This window comes from Chiloscyllium plagiosum, chromosome 41 (assembly GCF_004010195.1).
Source record: "Chiloscyllium plagiosum isolate BGI_BamShark_2017 chromosome 41, ASM401019v2, whole genome shotgun sequence".
NCBI lineage: Eukaryota > Metazoa > Chordata > Chondrichthyes > Orectolobiformes > Hemiscylliidae > Chiloscyllium > Chiloscyllium plagiosum.
In genome coordinates, this window is record NC_057750.1 from 7,292,136 (window position 1) to 7,315,470 (window position 23,335).

Consider the following 23,335-nt stretch of genomic DNA (forward strand, 5'->3'; position numbering starts at 1 on the left):
CATCTAAATCATTTATGTAAATGACAAAAATTAGAGGGCCCAGCACCGATCCTTGTGGCACTCCACTGGTCACAGGCCAGTCTGAAAAACAACCCTCCACCACCACCCTCTGTCTTCTATCTTTGAGCCAGTTCTGTATCCAAATGGCTAGTTCTCCCTGTATTCCATGAGATCTAACCTTGCTAATCAGTCTCCCATGGGGAACCTTGTCGAACGCCTTACTGAAGTCCATATAGATCACATCTACTGCTCTGCCCTCATCAATCTTCTTTGTTACTTCTTCAAAAAACTCAATCAAGTTGTTTTCGACTTGAACTCAGGCCTCCCAGTCCAAGGGTGGAGAAACTACCTCTTTTAATTCACAAGATGATGGTGTCAGCATTTATTGCCCCCTCCCTAATTGTCCAGAGGGCATCGCTGTGGGTCTGGGGTCACGTGTAGGCCAGACTAGGGAAGGATGGCAGTTTCCTTCCCTAACAGACATTAACAAACCAGTTGGGTTTTTCCAAACAATGGCTATGGATTCCTGGTCATCATTATACTCTTAATTCCAAGTTTACATTGAATTCAAATTCCACCATCTGCCGTGGCAGAATTTAAACCCCAGAACATGACCTGGGTCTTTGCCTTAACAATCCAGCGATAATACCACTCGGGCATCACCTCCCCTTTTGGTAACCTTAGCACTATGACCTTAGTATGATGGAGTCATTAGAACACAGAAAGGGCTGTGGCAACTCTCGATAAAACAATCCATTTGATCCCATTCCCACCCGCTCCGAACTCTGTAACCATGACTCTTTATTTCCCTCCAGTATCCATCTGATTTCCTCTCAAAACTATTCACTGTCTCTGCTCCTAGTGCTCTCCAACTCATTCTCCCCATCACGTTGCCAATAAAACTCATTCTCTCACACATCTCTTGCCCAGAATGTCAAATCTGTGGTAACCCCTCCAAGTCTCTTGAATATCATCTCATGAGAACAGCTTCCTTTTTATTTATTTTTTTCTTCTTTCTTTTATTTTGACACTACCACCTAACAGCGGTAGTGCTTATTTTTCCCCAGCACCCATGTCGTGTGCGTGCGGGTGCCGGGCACAGTGAAGAACAACAAGGGTGTAAATCTTTATTTATATTCCACAGAGTGGCCAGTGACAAGCAGGGCCCATCTCAAAGGGCAATGCTGTGTGATCAAACAGTGAAGGGGAGGGCAGGGATTAAATCAAAATAGAATTGGAGGGGGAAATAATGCACTCCAATCCCTGCGGTGCCCACCTTTCTCTGAACAAGTCCAGGGTGTTGGTGGACACCGCGTGCTCCTTCTACAGAGACACCCGGGCTCTAACGTAACCGCGGAAGAGGGGCAGGCAGTCGGCCCTAACGACCCCCTCCACGGCCCGCTGCCTGGACCTGTTTATGGCCAGTTTGGCCATGCCCAGGAGCAGGCCCACGAGGAGGTCCTCTGACCTACCCTGCCCCCTCAACAGCTTTCCTTTATCTGCTTTATCTCAACCTATTTCCCCCTGAACGAGGTGAACAATATCAGGCAACGTCTCAAATTCTACAGAATTCTCTTACGTAAGTTCACAAGATGGAGGAGCAGAATTAGGCCATTTGGCCCATTGAGTCTACTCCGCCATTCGATCGTAGCCGATATGCTCCTCACCTCCATTTTCCCGCCTTCTCTCCATAGCCTTACAACCCATTACCAATTAAAAATCTGTTTAAGTCCTCCTTAAATTTTCTCACTGTCCCAGTATCCGATTCCACAGATTCACAACCCTTTGGGAAAAGTAGTTTCTCCTCAACTCTGTTTTAGATTTGCTACCCCTCATCCTAAGACTATGCCATCTGATCCTAGAATGCCCCATAAGAGTAAGCGTCCGCTCCACGTCTATTTTATCCACACCTTTAACATCTTGAATACCTCAATTTGATCCCCCCCTCGTTCTTCGAACTTCCAGAGAGTATAGGCCTAAACTCTTCAATCTCTCCTCATACAACAAAGCCGTCATCTCTGGGATCAATCTACATATGATTAAAGTAAAAGGGGACAAGTTTAAAGCAGGTGTAAGAGGTAGTTTTTTTTTTCCAGCACTTGCCAGAGGAGGTGGTGGGAGCAGATGCAGTAGCAGTGTTTAAGAAGCAGCTTGATAGATCATGAAGAGGCTGGGAATAGAGGGATACCGATAACTCAGAGACAAAAGGGTTTCAGAAAGGCATCATGCGTCAGCACAGGTGTGATGGGCCGAATGGCCTGTTTCCGTGCTGTTCTGTTCTTTGTTATTTGATTGCTGTGTAGTTCACTCAGCATCCCTGAATCATATCACATTTGACCTGACATTGATTAGTGAGTCAGCCACACATCAGGGTTGAGTGACAGCAAAAAGAGCTATGCTCAACATTTTTAAAAAGAAACGTGTTCCTGGGATGTGGCTAGAATTTATTGTGCATCCCTAACTGCCCAACTGGACTAATCCCATAAACACAGTGACTATAAGAACAGATCACAGGCTCGGAATCCTGCAGTGAGTAACTCCCCTCCTGACTCCCCAAAGCCTGTCCACCATCTACAAGGCACAAGTCAGGAGTGTGATGGAATACTCCCCACTTGCCCCGGATGGGGGCAGCTCCAACAACACTCAAGAAGCTCAACACCATCCAGGACAAAGCAGCCCCCGCTTGATTGGCCCCACATCCACAAACATTCACTCCCTCCACCACTGACGCTCAGTAACAACAGTGTGTAATGTCCACAAGACACACTGCAGGAATTCACCAAAGGTCTTCATACAGCACCTTCCAAACCTGCAACCACTTCCATCTAGAAGGACAAGAGCAGCAGATACATGGGAACACCACCCCCTGCAAGTCCCCCTCCAAGCCATTCACCATCCTGACTCGGAAATATAAAGCCGTTCCTTCAGTGTCGCTGGGTCAAAATCCTTGGTATTCCCATCCCTAAGGGTATTGTGGGTCAACCCACAGCAGGTGAACTGCAGCGGTTCAAGAAGGCAGCTCACCCCCACCTTCTCAAGGGGCAACTAAGGACAGGCAATAAATGCTGGGCCCAGCCAGTGACACCCAAGTCCCACGCATGTCGATAAATGTTGAGAATTAACCACGTTACTGTGAGTCTAAAGTCACGTGGAGGCCAGACCAGGTAAGGATGGCAGTTTCTTTCCCTCAAGGACATTGGTGAACCAGATATGTTTTTTACAAAATTTGTTAGTGGTAGCATGTTGAAGCAGTATTTTTAAAACTGAACACCAGTTCTGTCATCTGATGGGATATGAACCCTTAACTGCAGAGCAGTGGCCTGTGACTCAGGGTTATGACCCCACTGACATGATCATTACGGCACAACCTCCCCCCGCCCTGCTGAATGTCAATAATGCTGGAGGTCGCAGTGGGTCAGGCAACATCCACAGAGAGAGAGCAAGCTAACGTTTTGAGTCTAGATGACTCTTCATCAGAGCCACTTGCTGTCAGGTTGCTCACAGACGGGTTGAGAGGGGGCAGCGTTTGAAAAATCTGGATTAGCATTTGACTCAGTTACAACAACAACCACTCTTGCCAGTAGTCGCTACGCAAAGGCATGAGCAAAAAATAGAACAATTGACATTCAGCCAGCACCTCACAGTCACAGACAACCAAGTGCCAGTGAAACCTAACAGTGGATGCTGCAAATTTCAGATCATAGAATCCCTGCAGTGTGGAAACAGGCCCTTCGGCCTAACAAGCCCACACTGACCCTCCAAAGAGTAACCCACCCAGGCTCATTCCCCTACCTTTAATCCCTGACTTAATGCACCTAGCCTACACATCCCTGAACACTATGAGCAATCCACACTAACCTGCATATCTTCGGACTGTGGCCCAACTCACCCATGCCGATCAAATACTCTAACCCAATCGAGTCCCATTTGCCAGCATTAGGCCCATATCCCTCCAAACCCTTCCTATTCATATACCCATCCAGATGCCCTTTAAATGCTGTAATTGTACCAGCCTCCACCACTTCCTCTGGCAGCTCATTCCATTCACGCACCACCCTCTGTGTTAAAAAGTTGCCTCTTAAGTCCCTTTTAAATCTTTCCCCTCGCACCCTAAACCTATGCCGTCTAGTTCTGGACTCCCCCACCCTGGGGAAAAGACTTTGTCTATTTATCCTATCCATGCCCCTCATGATTTTGTAAACCTCTATAAGGTCACCCCCTCAGCCTCCGATGCTCCAGGGAAAACAGCCCCAGCCTGTTCAGCCTCTCCCTGTACCTCAAACCCTCCAACCCTGGCAACATCCTTGTAAATCTTTTCTGCACCCTCTCAAGTTTAACAACGTGCTTGGTGTGAGCTAGCATTGATATGATGGGTCAAATGCCTTCCTTCTGTGCTATTATGCTTCTGTCATTTTCTAATCCGAAACCTCCTTGTCTCTTGACGGTGTCCGTCTTCCCGAAGGTGATCAGGGAAGGAGAACGGATGCAAGCCTCACTGGAAACAAATAATTTCTCCAGTTTCCTCACGGTCAGGAAAGGCGAGAACAAGTCTCAACTAAAGTCAATTATCGAGGTAAATAGGAAGTACTTAAGGGTAGGCATTCAGATCTAAAAATAGTTCTGCCTTGGGTGAAGGTGATATCTGACAGACCAGCCCCTCAAACCACGTCCTTGACTGTAAGCTATCAAGTGGCTTCAATCAGTGCTCTTGCAAATGCGCTGACTGCTTTTTCAATAAACACACTTATATCAGCAAGTTAACAACTGTGAAGAAATGTCAACCATCATTAAAATCCCATTAAAATGCAATCTGATTGAGGGAGCCCTGTCTCTGTGTGTCGCTATAACCTTCAGTACTTTAATATATGGGGCTCTGAGTCATGGAATCACCTTGCGTGTCTAGGTCCTCTGTGATATTAGGACAAACAGTAAAGCTTTGGGCTTCTTTATCAAAGTCCAAAGCTGATAGGCTTACTTCTTCCTAACAGATGCATATCTCCACCAAAAACCCCAATCTGAGACGTGGTAAGGACCATGGGGAAATATCCTGGTGAATAGATTAGATTCCCTACAGTGTGGAAACAGGCCCTTCAGCCCAAACCGACCCTCCGAAGAATAACCCACCCAGATCCATTCCCCTACCCCATATTTGCCCCTGAGTAACGCACCTAACACGACGGACAATTTAGCATGGCCAATTCACCTAACCTGCCCACCTTCGGATTATGGGAGGAAACCGGAGCAAACCCACGCAGACACGGGGAGAATGTGTAAACTCCACACAGACAGTCGCCCAAGGCTGGAATCGAACCTGGGTCCCTGGTGCTGTGAGGCAGCGGTGCTAACCACTGAGCCACCATGCTGCCCCATGGTGTATGGCTTAGTTTTCACACACCCATAAATCACCTGATAATCTCTGGGTAGATTGATTGGCACTAATCCTTCCCAAGTCATTAGGCGAAGTCACTCAAACCACATAAAGAGCTTGGGCTCAGTCTTGATAAATAGTAAAACGTTTATTACGCAGTGCATCATAGCTGTTTACATTTGAGCTGAGATATTATCAGGCTCAAGTTAAGGGGAGGTGCTGGCTGTAACACAGAGAAACGACTAGGTTAGCCCTTCCCAGGAACAGTGGTCCTTGGGGGAGCTTATCTCAATGATGTTGGATGGCCATTGCAGGCACCAATGTGTACAACACATCCCACTGGCTTAATGGTGTATCTCTGAGGTTAATTAAGAGGCAGTTTACTGTGTCACATAGAGGGAGCTTTACTCTGTACCTAACCCTGTGCTGCCCCTGTCCTGGGAGTGTTTGATGGGAACAGTGTACAGGGAGCTTTATTCAGTATCTAACCCGTGCTGGCCCTGTCCTGGGAGTGTTTGATGGGGGACAGTGTAGAGGGAGCTTTACTCTGTATCTAACCTGTGCTGTCCCTGTCCTGGGAGTGTTTGATGGGGACAGTGTAGAGAGAGCTTTACTCTGTATCTAACCTGTGCTGTCCCTGTCCTGGGAGCGTTTGATGGGGGACAGTGTGGAGAGAGCTTTACTCTATATCTAATCCTGTGCTGTTGTGCTGTCCCTGTCCTGGGAGTGTTTGATGGGAGACACTGTAGAGGGAGCTTTACTCTTTATCTAACCCCGTGCTGTCCCTGTCCTGGGAGTGTTTGATGGGGACAGTGTAGAGGGAGCTTTACCCTTTATCTAACCCCGTGCTGTCCCTGTCCTGGGGGTGTTTGCTGGGGGACAGTGTAGAGAGAGCTTTACTCTGTATCTAACCCTGTGCTGTCCCTGTCTTGGGAGTGTTTGATGGGGGAACAGTGTAGAGGGAGCTTTACTTTCCATTTGGTCTCACTTTAAAAGTGCAGAGAGAGTTAACTTTCAGTTTACTTTCAGTTTTAAACATCACAGAGAGCTTTATTCTCTGTTTAAAAGAATAGAGGGAAACTTTACTTTCTGTTTACTTTGAGTTTGAAACAGTTGAGCGAGCTTCACTTTCAGTTTTAAATAGTAGAGTGGGCTTTACTTTCTGTTCAAAAGGGTAGAGGGGGCTTTACTTTCAGTTGACATTTAATTTTGAAGAGTATAGAGAGCTTTAGTCATGGAATCCCTTCAGTGTGGAAACAGGCCATTCGGCCCAACAAGCCCACACCAACCTTCCGAAGAGTAACCCACCCAGACCCATTCCCCGAACCTATTCCCCTACATTTACCCTTGACTAATGCACCTAGCCTACACAGTATGGGGCCATCTAGCACAGCTAATCCATCCTAACCTGCACATGCTTGGACTGTGGGAGGATACCGGAGCACCCGGAGGAAACCCATGCAGACAAGGGGTGAATGTGCAAACTCCACACAGACAGTTGCCCAAGGCTGGAATTGAACCCAGGTCCCTGGCACTATGAGGCAGCGGTGTTAACCACTGAGCCACCGTGCCACCCCAAAGAGTACAGGGAGCTTTACCTTAAGCCGAAAAGAGTAGTGGAGGGGTTGTCTGCCTGATAGGAATATGGCGAAAGTGAGGACTGCAGATCAGAGTCGAGGGTACGGTGCTGGAAAAGCACAGCCAGTCAGGCAGCATCCGAGGAGCAGGAGAATCGACATTTCAGGCAAAAGCCCTTTATCAGGTATAAGGCTGGGAGACTCAGGGGTGGAGAGATAATTGGGAGGGAGGTGGGGCTGGGGGGAAGGTAGCTGAGAGTACAACAGGCCTGTTCCCTGGATGCTGCCTGACCTGCTGTGCTGTTCCAGCAATAAAGTTTCAACCAAGATGGACCAATGGGACAGGTCATGAGGACAGTGCCGAGTTGGAAGGTTGGAACTAGGGGTAAGGTGGGGGGAGGGGAACAATATGTCCAACCTGAGGTGTCGGATCACCAGTTTCAGAGGGTAGTGTCTCTCTCACCTGACCCCATCATCCTTTCTCCAGCACTGGGCTGGAGGGCAGCGATGGGGCTGGCAGAGTGTGAATGTTACCAGAACCTGTGGCTGGCAGCTCTGAGTTCTAACGCAACGCCTCACCCAGGAAGACAGAAAGATTAGCTCTTATTATGAGCAGAATCTTTGTCACCATGGTAACTGCCAGACTGCTGGGAAATTGGTGCTGCTTTCCGGCTGGTGGAGACTGAGGCGAGGGAGATGACCACATCTCGAGGGGGTAAGTTCTCACGGTCTTTCAAAGATGCCTTGCCTTCCACTGAGTGTAGAGTCAGGGCATGATTGACCCGAGGAAGGCGTTAAACTGTTCAGGCGCTGTGTCAGGAAACACCCTCAGCCTGTCTTGGAAATTTGGAGACCTCAAAATGTCGTGGACAGTGGGGGAGTGAAATGTGGGGAACTCAGATGGAAGTAGGCTCTTGTTATGACCCAAGTGCTTTGCAAACACCCGCCAACAATTATGTTTTGATGACAAATGTTTTCCTCATGTCGATCGAACATCTTTCGCCGAGACACAAGAGACCCCTCCGTCGCTCCCTCTCTCCCCCCGAAATATTGTCTCCGGGAAACCCCTCACATCCCCCTCCACTTCCACCCAGCATGCAGATCTGATAGACAGCACCTCTGACAGTGCAGCACTCACTCAGTCCCGCAGCACAGTGTCAGAGGGGCGTTTTGAGGCTTTTTTTAAATTTGAGGTTCCAAGACAAGTGTGTCACTATTTGAGAAATGACCTTACCGCTGTGGCGTTACTGCAATGTGAAAACGAGATGGATTTGAGGCACAGATCAGTCATCAAATGAAAAACTCAAGCTCCCCATCCTGTTCCTCCATCACTATGTATTCCTCCAGCATCATTTAAATGCCACCATTCTCCTTCCCAGAAAGTCTGTCATCTGGAATTAAGACATTAAGATCATACACAATCTCAACGTGGACAGATACATGGATAGGAAAGGTATAGGGGGACATGGGCCAGGGACTAGTTCAGTCGAGGAAACCTGGTTGGCATGGACGAATAGGGCCGAAGGGTCTGTTCCCGTGCTGTGTGACTTCCGGTCTGCCATCCGAATTAAGACATCATTACGTTGACACACAACCTTAATGTGCACAGGTACCAACAAGGGGGAGACAGGCAGCAGGGAGCTTTGAGACAGGACAGTGGGGAGATTTGAAACAGGGCAGTGGGGAGATTTGAGACAGGGCAGTGGGTAGATTTGAAACAGGGCAGTGGGGAGATTTGAGACAGGGCAGCGGGGAGATTTAATAGGGGTCAGTTCAGAGAGAATGAGAACAGAAAGGTGTCTCTGACCAAAATCGTTTTTATGGAAACATAAGAAATGGAAGCAGAACTGGGCCATTCAGCCTTTTAATTCCGTACTGTTCTTCAAAAGGATCATGACTGACCATCCAACTCTGTTCCCGTTCCCGCTTTCTCCCCAATACCCTTTGATCCCTTTAGCCCTCAGAACTGTATCTAACTCCTTGAAAACATCCAATGTTTTGGTCTCAACTGCTTTCTGTGGTAGAGAATTCCACTCTCTGAGTGAAGACATTTCTCCCCATCTCAGTCCCATCCCATGTCCTTACAGAATAGGCCTCACTTCTTATTCTTCACCGGCGTTTTGCATGTCTGTCTGAATCCACTCGTTACCATAACAACACGGGATGTAGTAGTACACCTGTGGCAATGCAGTTGACAGGAGTTGTACAAGTGATCATCTTCAGGGCCTCACAGTGCACAACTCACAGTCCCCTCTGACTCCAGAGGATTGTGGGACCCATTCTATTCCAGGGACTTGAGCCACCCTGCCCCTCTCCCCATCCATAACCCTTCCCCTCATCTCTTTATCTGTAGCTGCCCCTAACTCCACCTCCAGTCCCGAAGAAGGGCTACACCTGAAACGAAGACTTCTCCACCTCCTGATGCTGCCTGGCCTGCTGTGTTCTTCCAGCCTCCTGCCTGTCTACTTTGGATTCCAGCATCTGCAGGTTTTCTGTCTCTGAGAAAGTCCAGGGGAGAGCAGTCCCAGTGCAGTGCAGAGGGAGTGCCGAACTGCCAGAGGGGAAGACAGACTAAAGCCCTGGCTGAACTCCTATATAGATGACAACAAGCTGAAGTGTTTCCTGGCTAATTTTTGAAAAAATTCTTTGGTTTAGAATTTGTTGACAGGATGTGGGTGTCCCTGGCTGGGTCTGCATTTATTGCCTATCCCTAATTGCCCCAGAGTGCACTTAAGCACCAACCCCATCGCTGTGGGTCTGGAGTCACATGTAGGCCAGACCAGGTAAGGATGCAGTTTCCTTCCCTGAAGGACATTAGTGACCCAGGTGGGATTTTACCCCTCAACAATCTATTCACAGTCATTGTTAAACTCTTAAATCCAGATATTTATTGAATTCAAGTTTAGTGCTGGAGGGATTTGAACCCAGGGCTCCCCCTTAACATTACCCAGATTGATAGGGCAGCAAGAATACCTTTGGGCCATCACCTCCCACGATATATTCAGCTGTCAAAGAACAGGGTAAAACCAGACTATAAAGCATTTCATATCACATCCACTATCCCAGATGGTGAAATTTGAACCTAATAATTTTGATTTTCAATTCATTGACAGAATGTGTGCAATCACTGGCCAGGCCATCATTTATTGCCCTATCCCTAATTGCCCAGAGGGATGAGTTAAGAGTTAACCCCATTGCTGTGGGTCTGGAGTCACATGTAGGCCAGACCAGGTAAGGATGGCAGTTTCCTTCCCTAAAGGACGTTAGTGAACCCGATGGGTGTTTCCCCAAATAATCTTTAGCAACAGTGGCTTTAAGGTCATCATGCATTTTTTATTTAAATTGAACTCAAATTCTACAAAACCGGGATTTGAACCCATATCCTGAGCACGTTCACTGGGTTTCTGGATTAATAACAGAAACAGAAATTGCTGGAAAAGCTCAGCAGGTCTGACAGCATCTGTGAAGTGAAACCAGTGTTAAAGTTTCGAGTCCGGTGCCCCTTCCTCGGGATATTAACACTGATTTCTCTCCACGGATGCTGCCAGACCTGCTGAGCTTTTCCAGCAGTGTCTGTTTCTGATTTACAGCATCCACAATTCTTTCGGTTTTCTGCATCAATACCCGAGCAACAATACCACTAGGCTAATACCTCTCTAAATATGGAATTAAATAGCTAATGGAAGACCACGGATGCACTGTCAAATTGTTATAATAAGGCATCAGGTTCGCAAAGGAACGCTTTGAGGGGAAGGAAATCTGCTGTCTTTACCCGGTCTGGCCACAGCGATGGAGTTGACTCTGAACTGCTCTCTGAAGAATAAATATTGACTCAGCCAGCAACGCCCATATCCCGTGAATGAATGACAAAAAATAATCTCTACCCACAGAGGTTTGGTGCAGAGGCAGGAGAATGCAGGCTGACAAATTATTTTAGCGTAAGAAAGCTACGATCTGAAATCTGTGGCCTGAGAGCAGACTGAAGCGAACTTGCAAAGAAGGAACTGGTTAAAGACACAAAGAGAGTGAGTACATGGGATTTCTCTGTAAGAGAACCAACCCTGGCAGAGTTCTCCATAAGGCCTCCTTAAATCTCAAAACTAAACAGGCCCCTCAGAGACAGAGACGCACTCAGGAACCTAAGAGCCGTGTAAACATCCCCTTTATACCAGGACAGTTTAGTAAGTGCTGTCAAACAAAATGAAGATGGACTGGTTATTAATACCGTCACTGACTTCCTAAAGCAGCAGCTCAACTTCGAGAGGCAAGGCGCTTTGACGCGATTCAGGGAGCAGCGAGATTCCAGTTCCGGACAAAAACAGTCCGCAGCTCCGGAAATTTCTGTTTCGCCCTGCGTCCCCCGTGGCGCTCTTCAGAGTAGACACACCCTGGATTCAAAAGTCAGAAAGTCATGGGTTTGAGTTGCAGTCAATACACGACCTGGGCTGACACTCCCAAGGCATGTAGTGAGGGTACGCTGGACTCTGGGAGTTAACGTTCGGATCAGATGTTAAACTGAAGCCCCCACCCCCAGCATCTCAGGTGGACATTATGCAGATTGGAGGTTCGGGCTAATACTTAGTCCTCACAAAACACCATTAAGACAGAGTATCTAGTTAGTATAGAATTCATAAAGTGTGGAAACAGGCCCCTTTGGCCCAACAAGTCCACACCAACCCTCAAAGAATATCCCATTCAAACCCATTACTCTACATTTACCCCTGACTAATGCTCCTAACCTGCACAAGATGGGGCAATTTCCCATGGCCAATCCCCACCTTAACCTGCATACCTTTGGACTGTGGGAGGAAACCCGCACAGACATGGGGAGAATGTGCAAACTCCACACACAGTTGCCTGAGGCTGGAATCAAACCCAAGTCCCTTGAGCTGCAAAGCAGCAGTGCTAACCACTGAGCCACCGTACCACCATCAAACAGCAAGGAAACAAACACTTCGATCCAACCAGTCCATGCCAACCATAATCCCAAACTAAGCTAGTCCCACCCTGCCTGCTCCTGGCCCATATCCCTCCAACCTTTCCTAATGCTATTTATGTGCACAGCTGGCTTCCACTTCCACAGCTGGCATTGCGACAGTAGCCTCACGGTGAAAGTACTTTATCCGAAGCACTTTGCAAACACCCTGAAGTCTTAAAAGGTGCTATATAAATGCAACTCTTCACTCTCTTTTATTCATTCCTGGGATGTGGGCGTTGTTGGCTGGGCCCAGCATTTATCGCCCCATCCCTAGTTGCCATTTGAGAAGGTGGGGGGTGAGCTGCCTTTTTGAAAAGCTGCAGACCACCTTGTCGAGAGGTACCCACAATGCCCTAGGGAGGAAATTCCCCAGATTTTGACCCAGCAACACTGAAGGAACGGTGATGTGTTTTCAAGTCAGGATGGTGAGTGGCTCGGAGGGGAACTTGCAGGGGGTGGTGTCCCCATGTATCTGCTGCCCTTGTCCTTCTAGATGGAAGTGGCCGTGGGTTTGGAAGGTGCTGTAAGTGAGGGAGGGCGAAAAGGTTGGCAGTGTGAGCCACCATTTTGAGGCCTAATTACCCACAGCAAGATCCCACAAAGAGCAGTGCAGTACGTGACGAGGTAAAATGTGTGAACGATGGGGGAGAATGATAGGCACAAAACCAGAGATTGCTGGAAAAACCCAGCAGGTCTGGCAGCATCCGTGAAGAAAGAAAGCAGAGTTAACGTTTCTTCAGAAGGGACCGAAACATTAACTCCATTTCTCTCGCCGCAGATGCTGCCAATCTTGCTGAGTTTTTGAAGCAATTTCTGTTTTCATTTCTCATTTCCGGCATCCTCCGTTCATCGAGTCCGACAGCACAGCAACTGAACCTTCGGCCCAACTCATCCATGCTGACCAGGTTTCCCCAACTGAAGTGGGGAGGTGATGGCCTAGTGGGATAATTGCTGAACTATTAACGTAGAGACCCAGGTAGTGCGCTGGGGACCTGGGTTCAAATCCTGCCACGGCAGATGGTGGAATTGGAATTTGACCCAAAACAAATCCGGAATTAAGGATCTAACAACGACCAAGAACGGGAAAAACCAATCTGGTTCACTAATGTCCTTCAGGGAAGGAAATTACCATCCTTACCTGGTCTGGCCTACATGTGACTCTAGACCCACAGCGATGGGGTTGACTCTTAACTGCCCTCTGGGACATCAGGAGATCAGAATCAAAAAGTGTGGTTCCCGATGAAGAGCTAATGTTTGAAACATCCATTCTCCTGCTCCTCAGATGCTGGCTGTGCTTTTTCTAGCGCCACAGTTTTTCACTCTGGACAATTAGGGTTGGGTAAAGAAACGTTGGACTAGCCAGCGATGCCAACTTCCTGTGAATGAGTTTAAAAAAAAAACAACTGGTCCCATTTGGCCCAAAACCCTTCAATTTTGGGATTTTCTTTTGAAAGAGAGATTGATGATGTTGAACCTCGCTTAATGCTTATCAACGTTTCATCAGAAATTGTCTCTCTCTGTCTCATCTGTAAGGACTGACTGTGAATGTTGAGATAGATTACCAGTTGCAAACTCTGCTGAGCATGACTTCACTACTTCAGACTATTCGGGGTCAGTCAGCTTTACAATGTGTTGTGATGCCAACAGCCTGGGTTCAGTTTCAATGCCAGCTGAGGTTACCATTATTCTGTGATCTCACCTGAGGTGTGGTGGCCCTCACATCAAACCAAAAGCAACCATTTCTCTCCTTCAAGAGAGACCAACACTTTCTTTATATATTTTTCCCCCGCACTTGATAATAGCAATTTTTTTTCCATCTGAATTCATTCATGGGATGAGTGCGTCCCTGGCTGGGTTCAAGATGGCATCTCATCCCCACCTTCTCAAGGGGCAACTAGGGACGGGTGATAAATGCTGGCCCAGCTATTGACACCCAAATCCCATGGATGTATTAAAGAAAAGTTGAGAGTCAACCACATCCACTGTGGGTCAGGAGCCACGTGTAGGCCCAGCCCAGATGGCAGTTTCCTTCCCGAAAGAACATTAGTGAATCAGATGGGTTTTTCCCAACAATTGACTCACAGTCATCATTAAACTCTTAAGTCCAGATATATATTAGATTCAAATTCTACCATATGCCATAGTGAGATTTAAACCTGGGTCCCCAAGTTAGCAGTCCAGCAATAATGCCACTAGGCAATCTACCTCCCCTCAAGGAGCATCGCCTGGAGGGCATAGAGGCTGCCCTGTAAGTGCCAGCTCGCACCTTCCAACTGAACACTCTTGCCGACACAATGGGAAGATCTCTAAGCAGTGGGTATAGTTACCCCTTTACAGAACAGACAGACCTGCTTTGATTATCCTTGGATCTAATACAGGCAATGCCAAACAAGGAAACCATGGAAACACACCAAGGAACCGACAGAAATAGACACCACCAACCATTTCTGTAGCCAAGGCTGTTTTAGGGTGGCTCAGTGGTTAGCCCTACTGCCTCACAGTGTCAGGGACCCAGGTTCAATTCCAGCCTTGGGGGCTGTCTGTGTAGAGTTTGCACATTCTCCCCGTGTCTGTGCGGGTTTCCTCCGGGTGCTCCAGTTTCCTCCCTCAATCAAAAGATGTGCAGATTAGGGTGGATTGGCCATGCTAAATTGCTGATCGATTCATTCCTGATGAAGGGCTTTTCCCTGAAACGTCGATTTTCCTGTTCCTCGGATGCTGCCTGACCGGCTGTGCTTTTCCAGCACCACTCTAATCTAGACTCTGATTTCCAGCATCTGCAGTCCTCACTTTTGTCATGCTAAGTTGCCCCTAGTGTCCTGGGATGTACAAGCTAGGTGGATAGGGTGAGTCTGGGTGGGACCGAAAGAGAAAATGTTGGAAAATCTCAGCAGGTCTGGCAGCATCTGTAAGGAGAGAAAAGAGCTGACGTTTCAAGTCTAACTGACCCTTTGTGGGGTGCTCTTTGGAGGGCCAGTGTGGACTTGATAGGCTGAATGGTCTGCATCCATGCTGTCAGGGTGTTATGTATGTAAGTATACACAGCACTTGCTGGAGGGCGCAATTAAAATGAGACAAAACTGCTCCAACAGCTCATTTATAAGTGTAGAGATTCATTCCTATGTTTTTTGGTGGTTTTTCATCTCACTAAAGGGCTGAGTTCTGATTTTCTTCTTTAATCATTCACCGGACCAGTTATAGGAAGGATATTGTTGAGCTGGAGATGGTTCAGACGAGATTTACCAGGATGTTGCCGGGAGTTGAGGGTTTGAGTTATAAGGCGAGGCTGGGCCTTATTTTCATTGGGCTGTCAGAGTGGTGTCCTCGTAGAGGTTTATAAAACCATGAGGGACATGGACAAGGTGAATGGCAGGTGTCTTTTCCTCAGGGTGAGGGATTTCAAGACTAGAGGGCACATTTTTAAGGTGAGAGGAGAAAGTCGCAAGGGGTAATTTTTTTTTCACACAGACTGTGAATGTTGAGATAGATTACCAGTTTCCAACTCTGCAAAGCATGACTTCACTACTTCAGACTAGGCGGGGTCAGTCAGCTTCGCAATGCGTTGTGATGTTCACATGTAGGCCAGACCAGGTAAGGACGGCAGATTTCCCCTCACTCGTTAGTGAGCCAGATAGGTTTTCTCTCCCCCCACCAACAACACAAGGTCATCATAGAGTGATAGAGATGTACAGCACGGAAACAGACCCTTCGGTCCAACCCGTCCATGCCGACCCGATATCCCAACCCAATTTAGTCCCACATGCCAGCACCCGGTCCATATCCCTCCACACCCTTCCCATTCATATACCCATCCAAATGCCTTTTAAATGTTGCAATTGTACCAGCCTCCACCACTTCCTCTGGCAGCTCATTCCATACACGCACCACCCTCTGTGTGAAAAAGTTGCCCCTTAGGTCTCATTCATATCTTTCCCCTCGCACCCTAAACCTATGCCCTCTATAGACAATAGACAATAGGTGCAGGAGTAGGCCATTCTGCCCTTGGAGCCAGCACCACCATTCATTATGATCATGGCTGGACTTCCCCATTAATTGCAGATTTTAAATTTGAATTCAAAGTCAACCATCATGATTTGAATCCACACCCCCAGAACCTGACCTGGGCTCTCTGGGTGAACAGTCCAGCCAAAATACCACTAGGCCGTCACCTCCCCCTCAAAGGTCATTGACCTTGACTGTTGACTCTGCTTCTCCTCACAGATGCTGAGCTGTTGGCGTCTTTCTTTGGTCGCCTTCAGAATACCAGCACCTGCTGTTGTTCTGGGATATGCCTTTAAGAGGGAGAATCGCAATATTCCGACAGGAACAGGCATCTCTGAGGCAGTGCGGCACGGGGTGGGGGAGTGTCTAAATTCCCAAAACCCTTTTTGAGAAAGTAAGTTGGTCAATATTTACAAAAGAAATTTTTTTCTCAAAAAGAAAAGCTGCGAGGAACAGGGAGATGGGGCGGAAGGATAATTGTTTAGCTCTCTGGGGGCATGATGGGTAAAATGGCTTCCTGCCATCTAGTACAATTCCATGGCCTTGGATTTGCTTGTGTAAACCTGCTGTGGTAGATCCCAGGAGAAAGTGAGAACTGCAGATGCTGGAGATCAGAGCTGAAAAATGTGTTGCTGGAAAAACGCAGCAGCTCAGGCAGCATCCAAGAATTCCTGAAGAAGGGCTTATGCCTGAAACGTCAATTCTCCTGCTCCTTGGATGCTGTCTGAGCTGCTGCGCTTTTCCAGCAACACATTTTTCAGCTGTGGTAGATCCCAGCCTGCCGTTGGTTTGATGGGGTGAGAAATCTCTGCAAAATGGTGAATGGATATCGTACACAAGCATTCATTAATTGCTCAGTAGTAAGTATTTACTTACAATACCATAAGTTAAACCTTTACTCAGACTGCACCTTCCTGGAAGGACAAAGGCAGCAGATACATTGGAACACCACCCCCTGCAAGTTCCCCTCCGAGCCACTCACTTAGAAATATATCACTAAATTGCCCCGTAGTGTCCAGGGATGTGCAGGCTAGGTGGGTTAGCCAAGGGAAGTGCGGTGTTATAGGGCGTGTGGGAAGGGGGTGGGTCTGGATGGGATGATGTTCAGAGTGTCAGTGTGGACCCGATGGGCTGAATGGCCTGCTTCCTCACTGTAGGGAACTCTATATTTCAGCATCAAGTTAAACTGCCCCATCAGTTATATCTTTCCTTGTCACACCCTTCACAATTTGTCCCGTGCCAGCCCTATGCACAGCAAGAATCCACAAGACCAATCCAATAGTCCCGTTATGTAACAATAAGATTTAAGGATAAAGAATTAGAGGAACATTTGCTCAAATGTAAACAGTGCGAACAGACTCCACTGTTTTGCACTCATTAGGACTGGGATATAAGAAACTAAACTTAGGAAGAAAACACTAATTTATACAGGATGAGAATAGGGTGTTGTCTGGCAGGGCCCTGAATTATTTTTTAAATCATACACAAGTGAGGGTACCGCTGGCTAGGCCAGCATTTATTACCCATCCCTAATTGCCCCAGAGGGCACTTGAAGAGTCAGCCACACTGCTGTGAGTCTGGAGTCCCGTGTAGGTCCAGACCAGGAAAGGATAGCAGTTCCTTTCCCTGAAGGGATGATGTGGAAGTGCCAGTGTTGGACAAGATCAGAAGTCACTCGATACCAGGTTATAGTCCAACAGGTTTATTTGAAATCATAAGCTTTCGGAGCACCCCTTTAAAGAGGATAAGTGATTCTCTTTCTCCCCCCTCCCCCCCCAGCAATTAATTCATGGTCATAATTAGACTCTTCATTCTAGATTTTTGTTGGATTCAGATTCCACCACCTGCCAGGGTGGGATTTGAACCCAGGCCCCCAAGTAAGTAGCCCAGCGATAATACCACTGCGCCATTGCCTCCATTAGTGGGGAGGTGATGCAGTGGTATCTGTTCACGGCCAGTCTTACTGAGCTGATTCAACCCAGATTGTGTGTGTGTGTGTGTGATTGTGTGTATTGTTGGGGCTGGTGGGGGAGGTCGACTGTGATTGGTCAGGATGTCGTCATGAGGAGAATGTCAGCAGAGATTGGCTGTTTCCATGCACATTTCCAACCCCCGTCCTTTCCTTCTAAGATTGCTACATTCCCATGGCAACACCCTAACCAATCAGCATGATGATGGAGAAAGAAACTGAGGAACTTGGGTGCAACAAAAATAAATTAAGAGGAAAGGAAATACATTAGAATCCCTACAGTGGAAACAGGCCCTTCGGCCCAACAAACCCATTCGCCCTACCCTATATTTACTCCTGCCTACACATCCCTGAACACTACGGGCAATTTAGCGCAGCCAATCCATCCTCATCTGCACATCTTTGGACTGTGGGAGGAAACCAGAGCACCCGGAGGAAACCCACACAGACACGGGGAGAATGTGCAAACTCCACACAGACAGTCGCCCGAGGGTGGGCTTGAACCTGAGTCCCTGCTGCTAATCATTGAGCCACCATGAGAGAGAAACGACAGAAATAGAAAGGTAGCAAAACAACATTAATTTTAAAAAGTCTACCAACAATTTACTATATGCAAGGTTTGAACTGTTCCCTTTATAGAGTCATACAGCACGGAAATAGACCCTTCGGTCCAACCTGTCCATGCCGACCATAATCCCAAACTAAACTGAGATGACTCCAAAGAGGCTGGTATCTTGTTCCCCTTTATTTACACAGGGAGAGTCCCTGACACTCCCTATATTTACTCCTGCCTACACATCCCTGAACACTACGGGCAATTTAGCGCAGCCAATCCACCCTCACCTGCACATCTTTGGACTGTGGGAGGAAACCAGAGCACCCGGAGGAAACCCACACAGACACGGGGAGAATGTGCAAACTCCACACAGACAGTAGCCCGAGGGTGGGCTTCAACCTGAGTCCCTGCTGCTAATCATTGAGCCACCATGAGAGAGAAAAGACAGAAATAGAAAGGTAGCAAAACAACATTAATTTTAAAACGTCTACCAACAATTTACTATATGCAAGGTTTGAACTGTTCCCTTTATAGAGTCATACAGCACGGAAATAGACCCTTCGGTCCAACCTGTCCATGCCGACCATAATCCCAAAATAAACTGAGATGACTCCAAAGAGGCTGGTATCTTGTTCCCCTTTATTTACACAGGGAGAGTCCCTGACACTGGCCCAGCTCCCTCAGAGGCAGCTCTCAGAGTGAACAGGATGTATGATACTCTTTGTTTTACAGAATCCAATAGCATCAGGACACACTGGGTGTGGGCAGCCAGCTTAGAATCAGTCCCCTGACGAACATGGAGAGTCCCTGACACTGACCCAGCTCCCTCACAGCCAGCTCTCCGAGTGAACAGAACCCCTGACACTCCTGTTAATATCTGTCAGCCAGGGCTCCCTGATTGGACCAGGTTAACAGCCCCAATCAGGGGACTCAGGTCCACCAGCCCCACATCGCTCCACTACAAAATAAGTCCCATTTACCTGCATTTGGCCCATATCCCTCGAAAGCTTTCCCACCCATGTACCTGTCCAAATGTCTCTTAACCATTGTACCTGTACCTGCCTCTGCCACATCCTCTGGCAGATATTATTTCTGGGTTAGTGAGGTATTGCAGGCCCATAATTCAAATCAATTTTTAAAAAAATCTCCTCGTGCTGTTGTGTACCACGCAGTCCCCACAAGGTTGTGTGCCAAGTGTAACTGGCTGAGCAAGTGCAGTAGTCTCTGTACGCTTACCAGAAGGTTGAGGGGGAGTTACAGTCTTTGTGAAGCTAAAAGCAGACCATAGCAAATGGTCCAGACATTCTCCCGAGTTTGCAGCTCACACCACCAGCTACTGGGTATTTGACATCTAACAGACAACAGCAATAATCCCTCCTGTATTTTCCCAGCAAATTCCTGACCCAATTTCTCTGGAAGCCCTATGTCCCTCCTTCAGTAGACTCCACATGCAACCCCTCGCCTCTGAGTTATGACGTTCTGCACTCACAGCCAGCCTAGGATTTAATCATTAATAAAAAAAACATCAAAGCAGACACGCAGGGTCAGTCCTGAGGGAGTGCTGCACTGTCGGAGGGTCAGTGCTGAGGGAGTGCCACACTGATGGAGGGTCAGTGCTGAGGGAGTGCTGCACTGTCAGAGGGTCAGTGCTGAGGGAGCGCTGCACTGTTGGACGGTCAGTGCTGAGGGAGTGCCGCACTGTCGGAGGGTCAGTGCTGAGGGAGTGCTGCACTGTCGGAGGGTCAGTGCTGAGGGAGCGCTGCACTGTCGGAGGGTCAATGCTGAGAGAGTGCAGCACTCTTGGAGGGTCAGTGCTGAGGGAGTGCCACACTGTCGGAGGGTCAGTGCTGAGGGAGTGCTGCACTGTCGGAGGGTCAGTGCTGGGGGAGCACCGCACTGTCAGAGGGTCAGTGCTGAGGGAGTGCCACACTGATGGAGGGTCAGTGCTGAGGGAGTGCTGCACTGTCGGAGGGTCAGTGCTGAGGGAGTGCCGCACTGTCGGAGGGTCAGTGCTGAGGGAGTGCCACACTGATGGAGGGTCAGTGCTGAGGGAGGGCTGTCGGAGGATCAGTGTTGAGGGAGTGCCGCACTGTTGGAGATACTGACCTCTGCATGATTCATTTGCCTGACTCCTCCATCTGCCTGTTTGATGGATGCGAATTTGTTTTTAAACCCATGATGTTATTTTAAAGAGGAGTGGTTGGAGTGTGGGGTGCGGTGACTACCTAGTGGCCAATATTTATCCTACAATCAACATTCTGGAGAAAGGACAAACGTTTTCCCGTCATTTCCACATTGAATGTCAGTGGGATCTTGCTGTGCAGAAATGAATGGGCCCGTTTCCCTTAGCGCATTACACCAGGGAATGCCCTTGGCTGGCTCCAGTCTCCCTGATCTTACAAAGTGCTTTGTCGACCTTCACATTTCCCTAAAATGACCGCATTCCCCTTCCTTTTCTGACAACTTGTCATCCTTTCTCGTTCCTCGCTATTTATGGAACTGCCTTGACAGAAAGGATATTCTCGAATGAGTCACAGAAGGCTTTCCTGAGATCCTCGTCCTCCTCCTGCTCTGGGACTTTGAGCCGTGCGAACCTATTCTTATCCGAAAGCGCTCATAAATCTGTCTTTTCCCTCTCTGGATGCCAGCCTCAATTGTGACTACAGCTCTCTGAACGTCTGCTCCAAGTGAGATACAAACAACACACACGCAAACTTCAGCATTGTGGGTCTACCCACAGCACGCTGGGTCAAAATCCTGGAATTCCCTCCCTAAGGGCATTGTGGGTCCACCCACAGCACGCTGGGTCAAAATCCTGGAATTCCCTCCCTAAGGGCATTGTGGGTCTACCCACAGCACATGGACTGCAGCGGTTCAAGAAGGCAGCTCAACCCCACCTTCTCAAGGGTCAACTAGGGACAGGCAATAAATGTTGACACACTCCAACAATGCCCACAAGCCCATGACTGAATAAAAAATTTGGGAACAGCAGTCACGTGGTGGAAGGGGGATTTCAATTGGCTAGTAACTAATTCAGTGGAAGCCTGTGCTAATAGCTCATTAGCCCATTGAATGAGCATTTGTTAAGATTTATTCACCCCTGAGATGACACTGGCTGGGCCCAGCACTTAGCCCTAATTGCCCCCTTGAGAAGGTGAGGGTGAGCTGCCTTCTGAACCGCTGCAGTCCATGTGCTGTGGGTTGACCCACAATGCCCTGAGGGAGAGAATTCCAGGATTCCGACCCAGCGACACTGAGGGAACGGCGATGTATTTCCAAGTCAGGATGGGGAGTGGAGGGGAACTTGCAGGGGGTGGTGTTCCCGTGTATCAGCTGCCCCTTGTCCTCCTTCATAGCCGGAGACTTTTTTCCCAGGGCGGAAATGGCTATCACGAGGGGACTTAATTTTAAGGTGATTGGTGGAAGGTTTAGGGGAGATGTCAGAGGTAGGTTCTTTACACAGAGAGTGGTGGGTGTGTGGAATGCACTGCTAGCAGTGGTAATAGGGTCAGATACATTAGGGACATTTAAGCAACTCTTGGTCAGGCACGTGGATGATAGTAAAATGAAGGGAACGTAAGTTAGTCTGATCCGAGAGTAGGATAAAAGGTCAGTACAACATGGAGGGCTGAAGGGCCTGAACTGTGCTGTACTCTTCTATGTTCCTATAAGGTCATGTAATGTGGTAACATTAGAGCCCATTGAGACTAGTCTGCCATTTAGATCTGATCTGATGATCCTCATCCCCACTTTCCTGCCTTTTCCCTCAATTCCCTTCATTAAAAAATCTCTCTGTCTCAGCCTTCAACTTACTGAATGTCCCAGCCTCGACAGTCCTCTGCGGTAAACAACGCCACAGGTTAACTCCTCTCAGAGAGAAGATATTCCTCCCCATCTCTGTCTTCAACAGGTGACCCCTTATTCAGAGATGGTGTCCCCCCATCTCCCCCCCCCCCAAAAAAGGTCCGAGACTAGATGGAGGGTTTGGGAAAGGCTGACCATGGAGCCCTGGTGAGTTGCTGCAGTGCATCGTGTGGATGGTACACACGGCTGCTACTGAGCGTTGGCAGGGGAGGGGGCTTACCTACCCCAACCCCTCCCATGCCCACTCTCGCACCACTGGCCTCTGTCACTTCACTGAAGCTAGGGGAGGTTGCAACACTTAACTTCAGGGCCAAGAAACCAGCAGAGTCAGAATAACGGCCTCCCTGCTCTCTGCTACCTCTCATTCACTGAAGGCCTGTGACCTCTTACTATGTCAAAGGCACTGTATAAATGCACATTGTTTCATTCACACCCAATCAGTGCGGGTAATAGCAGGTAAACAGAACTTTTCCCCATGGTTTTGGAGTTTCCCACACAAAGGACAGCTTCTTACATGTACAACAAACCCCAGCGAGGCTGCCGATTATCGATGTGTGTGAGCGAGCTGAGATCTGAATGCTTTGCAAGAACACCCTTGCGAACTGAAGGTACTCAGGAGATTCCCAAGAAAACAGAGACTCCCCATAATCCCTCTGCTCACTGTTAATGATGGTCCCCTGGGGATTCACCGTCTATGCAGGTTGAATGAATGAAGGAGCGACCTGCATTTATGTAGCACCTTTCCCAATCGCAGGACATCCCAAAACGCTTCACAGCCAATGGGGTACTCTAGTAACGCAACGACTCATTCACTTGGCTCTTTGTTCTCTCGCCAGTTGTGGGCTTCACTGGTGAGGCCATCCTTTCTTACTCATCCCTAATTGCCCCTTGAACTGAGTGGCCCCTTTCAGAGGGCAGTTAAGAGGTGGGGCGAGAGAGGGGTGGAAGGAGAAAAGGGGAGAACAGAGGGGAGGGGGGGGGGTAGAAAGAAGGGAAGGGAGAGGGGGGTAGAGGGAGAGAG

The 23,335-nt window shown here is 48.3% G+C and overlaps 1 protein-coding gene across 1 annotated transcript in view; it reads left to right on the forward strand.

Annotated features, from left to right (window-relative positions):
* The first annotated feature begins 7,643 nt into the window (after positions 1 to 7,643).
* The window catches only part of LOC122542804 (G-protein coupled receptor 4-like), a 101,642-nt gene continuing 85,950 nt past the window's right edge, over positions 7,644 to 23,335 (forward strand). The window contains exon 1 of the mRNA XM_043680862.1: positions 7,644 to 7,660. The gene's annotated coding sequence lies outside the window, so the exon portion shown is untranslated. The remainder of the gene's footprint in view (positions 7,661 to 23,335) is intronic.